Raw genomic sequence first — 7,346 nt, 5'->3', positions numbered from 1 at the left:
GATAAGATCTAGCAGACTTGGACCCTCCGTCAAGAAAGCCACGAGGCGGCCACTTGGGTGGAGGGCGCCCCTCCTAGGGCGCGCCACCCTGCCTCATGGGCCCCTCGAAGCTCCACCGACGTACTTCTTCCTCCTATATATACCTACGTACCCCCAAACGATCGGGGATAGAGCCAAAAACCTAATTCCACCGCCGTAACTTTCTGTATCCGCGAGATCCCATCTTGGCGCCTGTTCCGGAGCTCCGCCGGAGGGGGCATCGATCACGGAGGGCTTCTACATCATCATCGAAGCCCCTCTGATGAAGTGTGAGTAGTTTACTTCAGACCTACGGGTCCATAGTTAGTAGCTAGATGGCTTCTTCTCTCTTTTTGGATCTCAATACAATGTTCTCCCCCTCTCTTGTGGAGATCTATTTGATGTAATCTTCTTTTTGCGGTGTGTTTGTTGAGACCTATGAATTGTGGGTTTATGATCAAGTCTATCTATGAATAATATTTGAATCTCCTCTGAATTATTTTATGTATGATTGGTTATCTTTGCAAGTCTCTTCGAATTATCAGTTTGGTTTGGCCTACTAGATTGGTTTTTCTTGCCATGGGAGAAGTGCTTAGCTTTGGGTTGAATATTGCGGTGTCCTTTCCCAGTGACAGAAGGGGCAGCAAGGCACGTACTATATTGTTGCCATCGAGGATAATAAGATGGTTTTTTTATCATATTGCATGAAACTATCCCTCTACATCATGTCATCCTGCTTAAGGTATTACTCTGTTTTTAACTTAATACTCTAGATGCATGCTGGATAGCGGTCGATGAGTGGAGTAATAGTAGTAGATGTAGGCAGGAGTCGGTCTACTTGTCTCGGACGTGATGCCTACATACATGATCATACCTAGATATTCTCATAACTATTCTCATAACTATGCTCAATTCTGAATACTTATGCTCTTGAGAGAAGCCACAAGTGAAACCTATGTGTCAGGACCCCGATTCCAAGTCACATCGATCTAGCCGGTAACACCTCATATCACTTTGCGGCCTCACGCACGGTATTCCCACGGGTGTCGCCTTACCATGGCCCGGGACAGTTTGAGCCTTTTGGCTCACGTATATGATAGTGTCGCTAGCATCCATATGACAGAGAACCCGGGCCGACATGACTAGTCGTGAACCCAAAGTGGCACTAACTTACGGGGGATCAAGCACGAGTAAGAAAACATTACGAACATCGCTGGTTCTGATTTGACTTGACGATGGCCCATACTCAAGTCAAAGTTTTGACAAGGTAATAGATTCAACAACTGATCACGGGGATCAGTCAATGAAAATATCATCTTTCTTCAACACACACACACAAACACAAAGATATTCCTTCAGAAAGAACCAAATTCGGCAAAGCTTTTTATCTTCCAACTCTCCAAGTTTTGTTTAGCTTAACCAACTAGCTCAGGGGTATCCAACACAGATTCTTGGAGAAGGGGTGGTTTATTGGAAAACCAACTTGATCACGAACTCAACATAACAGTCAGGGGACAACCTGGTAATGCTTCCGAGAAGATATTCGGAAAATCACGAACCACCGATATGTTACTAAGCTCGAGAACAATCTTGCTTTTCAGATAAGACGATATGATCAAAGGAGCAAGGGTTTAAATCCTAACTCAAAGATCGAAGAGTGCTCCAGAAATAAGGACAAGGTAACACGATCAATCCTAGAATAGTGTTTTGATAACCAACATGCTAAGAATGATATTAATTTCCATTAACTACCAAGCAAAGGGTTGCTAGGAGTATTGATTTCACACATCACGATTCACTTGTTGGTATTCCGGTTGTGACAACACGACACCAAGGAATGAATAATGATGGCGAGAAGTATCACTACGTCACGAATTCCTAAGGGAAGGTGCAATTCTCATGACATTCCTGTCATAAAGTGGATAATACTTCAGCGTAGAACATACCAATAGCTTGATTGCATTTGATCTGCGAAATAGGACTGCTTTGACCCAATCCTAGTAATGGATGAGGTACTGGAGTTTGTTTCTCCTAGTCATTTCGGAATAGAATGGCTTGACGGACCACAAGAATAATAGGCATCGATGAGCACAAATGCACGACATACTCTTGACTATCAACTGATACACGAGGGTCGGAACCTAACCAAAGAGGGACAACTCAAAGGAACATAGCACTTTCTGAGTTGTGGATGCATAGATTAGTATGTTGAACAAAGCTCAACACATTTCTTCCATATAATCCTTGGAGAAAGGTAGGACTGGCAGATTCACAAATGCAGAATGGAGAACTCCTCAAGAGCACTCTTGTTGTGATCTTTTGGTTCAAAGAACTTCTGCCATAAGCAGTTCATGGTATTTGGAAGAAGGAAATACCACGGACCTCGAGGACTATCACAAGGTTACTAATAACCTAAGGGAACGAGCAACACTATCAACACGAGGTAAGTAGAGAGAATCTTGGGTTCAGGAACCCAGAGATGGAATACCTACTAGCTAATAACATCACGAGATGCTTTCAAGAATGGTGGCCAGATTCACCACATTGGGAACACAAAACATGGCTAAATTACTGAGTGGTTCTCAAAGACACCTAGGGTCATAATACTAACTCCAACATATATGTCAAGGCAACGGAGTACCTCAACAGACCGATTAGTGTGCTTAATCTGGCCCAAAGGGACATCGAAAACGGGAAGAAGTAATTTATAAATGCATCAAATTGTTTAGAAACCTGGGATGACTCGGACAGCATAACGGCTATAAATGCTCAAAAAGATTTGAGACATCCTGCAAAAATTGTGGCATAACCACTCAACATCACAATATCAAGGTTCCGAGACCAACTAAGAACACACGGAAGTACTAGAAACTGAACTAAGACATGAAACTATCAATTCTATAAGTCTATGGATTAGTAACACGTCATCCTCATGGATAGATGAGAAGGCCTAGTTCTTAATCCCCATAGAAAAGAAGAGGTTGACCAGATCAGAAGGACATATGGTGTAAGGAGTAAAAAGAGCCTTATGTTCCCTTCCACAATCAATTCCCTTACATAACTAAAGCATTTCTAGACACAACTTCGACCAGTTTGGCTTGGTAATCCTACAGGCAGTCAGGCTCTGATACCAAAGCTGTCAGGACCCCGATTCCAAGTCACATCGATCTAGCCGGTAACACCTCATATCACTTTGCGGCCTCATGCATGGCATTCCCACGGGTGTCGCCTTACCATGCCCCGGGACCGTATGCGCCTTTTGGCTCACGTACATGATAGTGTCGCTAGCATCCATATGACAGAGAACCCGGGCCGACATGACTAGTCGTGAACCCAAAGTGGCACTAACTTACGGGGACACACATACATGAATCAACATCGAGCATGTCGGTCAGCAGCGTGTGAATCCGGGCTATAGTGCCGGGCTAACAGGACTCCGGGAACCCGGACTGTAGCAGGCTAGGCAGGACTCCGGATGTCACCGCGTGACATTTCCCGAAGGGACAGACACAGGAACGAGGTGAATCACATGTCGGCCAGTCAAGTGTTCTGAAGCAGTAGTGCTGGGCTAGCAGGACTCCGTTGAACCGGGCTGTAGCGGACTGCTATGGCTCATGGAAGCACAAGACTACATTTCCCCATAAGAGAGGCTACCAAGGATAAACAACTAGGTTGTCGGATCCCACACATACCAAGCATTTCAATCATACACACAATATGCTCGATATGTGTAAATACAACATGGCATCACAACAAGACTCTATGACTCAATGTATTTATTCATTACGCTCCGAGGAGCGAGATATTACAAACATGGGTCTCATGACCCCAACATACAGAGCATACAAGCAACGATCATATGCGAAAGCTTAACTTGTCTGAGTACAGACAACTACAAATGAAGAAGGCTGAGAAGCCTGACAATCTACCAGATCCTGCCGATGGCACAAGATTGTAGCTGAGGTAACAAGCTAAACGTCGAAGTCCACGCGAAACTACTACCGAGTCTGAAGTCTCTCTTCAAAACATAAGTTATGCAAACGTGAGTACAAAAGTACTCAGCAAGACTTACATCAGAACTAGCTACATATGCCAGTATCAACAAAGGGGGGGTGGAGTTTAACTGCAGCAAGCCAGCTTTGACTCGGTGGCTATCTTAAACTACAACTGCAAGTAACTCTTTTGAGGTGGCGCACACGAGTCCACATATTCACCATATCAATGCACCACTATGGATCCGCTTCCGTCTCCCTACGAGAACGCCATCCATAGCACTCACACTTATCTTGCGCATTTTAGAGTATCCACTTTCACTTGTCTATGAACTGTTATAGGTAACCCAGAAGTCCTTTACCGCGGACACGGCTATTCGAATAGATCATTTATAACCCTGCAGGGGTGTACTTCTTCACACACGCTCTTGCCACTTGCCACCATGTACATGTCGTGTATCTCGGCAACCTTCACGCAGAAGCCTGGCGAGGGAGTCGGCCACGACCTGACTAACCACACAAGTCTCTAGTCCAGGTTTATCGCCTATTCGGGTTCCATCCGCGAGGAGATCCGGCCGGAGTTTCTCTCACAGCCCCAAACGATGTGTGCAGGGTTCCCGAGACACCAAATGGGCACCCGGTACACCGTGCCACGGTGTATCTACCGCATCATAGCCCACCCCTAGGGTCAGCGCTATGCACGGCCGCCAACACATATCCTACAAACACCAGAAACTAGTTGCAACTCCTGGACAGAGGGCAAGGCAGTTAATAAGTCGAGAGGGTCCATTGGTTTCGGGCCCAATGCGTGGTAGTAGCTGTTCATGGATCACAAACACAGAACTCAGTTCCTGAGAACGGTTTCAATGAGACAACCCACCATGTACTCCTACATGGCCTCTCACCGCTACCTTTACCAAATCGTGTTCACACACTTAGCTCACACATAGTAGGACATGTTCACAACTTTCCAATTCATCCCCGATGAATCAGACCTGACACAACTCTAAGCAATAGCAGGCATGACAAGAAAACATGAATGAGTAGGCACATCAGGGCTCAAACAACTCCTACTCATGCTAGTGGGTTTCATCTATTTACTATGGCAACGACGGGTCATGCAGAGGAAAGGGGTTCAACTACTGCAGCAAGTAACAGATGAATCATTGTTATCCTAATGCAGTAAAAGAGAGCAGGAGCAAGAGAGTGGGATTGTATTGGAATGAACAAGGGGGTTTTGCTTGCCTGGCACTTCCGAAGATAGTATAGCTCTTCATCAGTGTCATCGATCACGTCATCGAAAACACCGTCTATTGAGATGGGATGGTTACCGGCAAACAGAGAAGGACACAATCTATGCAATGCAACAATATGATGCATGATAATGACATGGCAATATGCTTGTGTTTGAGCTAATGCAACTAGAGTCCAGATTAGATGAAGTTGGTTTGAACCTAAGGTTCAAATTCAAACTTCATATGTGAATAAACTAATGCCACTTACATAGTTTGTCCTAAACAATGATGTTACCTTGCTCAAACATGCATGAACATGGCATAAACAGATTCTTCATATTTTTCTGATCATTTTTCATATATAACTTATTTCCATTGGAGTTATAGTTTATTTTCTATGATTTTTCAAAGTTTTGGATATTTTTTGAAATAAATAAATCATTTAAGATTTATTTAAATTCCAGAAAAGGATTACTGCGTCAGCATTAGGTCATGTCGATGTCAGCAGGTCAACAGGCGCCGTCCAGGTCAAACCTGACTAGTGGGACTCACTGGTCAGTGACTAATCTAACTAACCAAGTTAATTAACATTAATCTAATCCTAACCTTGGTTAGTTAAGGGCCTGGGGCCACATGTCAGTGACACAGAGTTAGTTAGCGAGGTCATTAACCCATAACAGTGTGATTAGCACTAACTAAAGATTAAACTATTTTAGTTAGGGACCAGCCCCACATGTCATTGACTCAGCCGGGGTCCAGCCGGGGTCAAAATGGGTCAAACCCACCGGCGACTTGATGCCAGCGAGGCCCGAGACGGCGGCGCATCTCGGAAAACGCCCACAGGGCACGGACGAGGCCGTTCTTGGACTCGTTGGAGAGCTCTTGCAGGCGCGCATCGGGTGATGGTGGAGGCCGGGCCTATGGTGGCCGGAGCCGACGACGGCGAGCACTTGGGCGGCGGCTGGAGCTCGGCTGTGCACGGGGGCGCAGCTGCAGCGGGCAAAAGCATGAACTAAAGCGTGTGCAAGGCAGTACGCGGTGCGGCGGGCGTGTTAGGCACATTAGCCGACCAAATGGTCGCCGGAGCAACGCCGGCGACGAGCTCTTGTGGCGGAGCGTCTCGGCTCCGGTGGAGGAGGCGATTAGAGGGCGCAAACAAAGCAAAGAAGAGGGGGAGGCGGCGTAGAAGCTCACGGCGGTTGCGACGGCCGTCAAGTGGGCTTGGGGGAGGTCGGCGCTGAGCAGGGCAGCGAGGTCGATCTCGATGGACCGAGATTGAAGAAGACGGCATGGTCGGCGTTCGAGGGCGTCCGGCGGGGCATGGCTCAGTGAGGGGGTCTAGGACGACGCCGCGGAGCTCGTGGACCAGTCGGGGAAGCGAGGAAGGGCCAGTGGCTATGTGGGCGATGAAGGGCAGCGACGGTGCCGCTCGGCCGGTGAGAGAGAGGGAGCCAGGGGAGGGGAGAGGCTGCGGTGCGAGAGAGAGAGAGAGGTCAGGGGGTGCGTGGCGTCGTCTAGAGCCGTGCAGAGCGAGCAGGCAGGCTGGAGGTGGCATGCGGTGGCCGTGCGCGCGTCGGGCACGCACTGTGCGTCCGACTGGCAGGAGGAAGAAGACCTCCCTGCCCCTGGTGGGCTGGGCCAGCCAGATGGGCTGCAAGGTAAGTGTGTGTAGGTATTCTGTCCTTTTTCTTTTGTTTCAGTTTTCTATTTATTTCCTCTATGTTTTGATTTAGTTTTAGAACTAAATCATTTTTTAAATTCTGAACATGAATATGGGCACTAACTGAATTAATCCAGGGGCCCTCAAGTGATTTCAGAATATTTGGAGCATTTAAAATGTTTATAAAAATTCAAATGCCCCAATTCAAATATAATATGGGTTAATTCAAAAATCCATAAATGGCCAACAATTATGCTCATGATTTTTGGCAGAGGTTTTCACCTTTAAAGAAAATCATGAACATTTTTAAAGGGCATTTTGGGTTCTTGAAAAAGATTTTATTTCATCCTATTGAATTCTTTCTGGTGCTAGGGTTTAATCGATCCCCATTTCAAGGTTTCATAAAATTTAAACATCATGCATGGATGCTTATGCAAAGAC

The sequence above is a fragment of the Triticum dicoccoides genome, chromosome 2A (genome assembly GCF_002162155.2).
Source record: "Triticum dicoccoides isolate Atlit2015 ecotype Zavitan chromosome 2A, WEW_v2.0, whole genome shotgun sequence".
NCBI lineage: Eukaryota > Viridiplantae > Streptophyta > Magnoliopsida > Poales > Poaceae > Triticum > Triticum dicoccoides.
The sequence above is the reverse complement of the archived record's forward strand: the minus strand, read 5'-3'. Positions refer to the sequence as shown.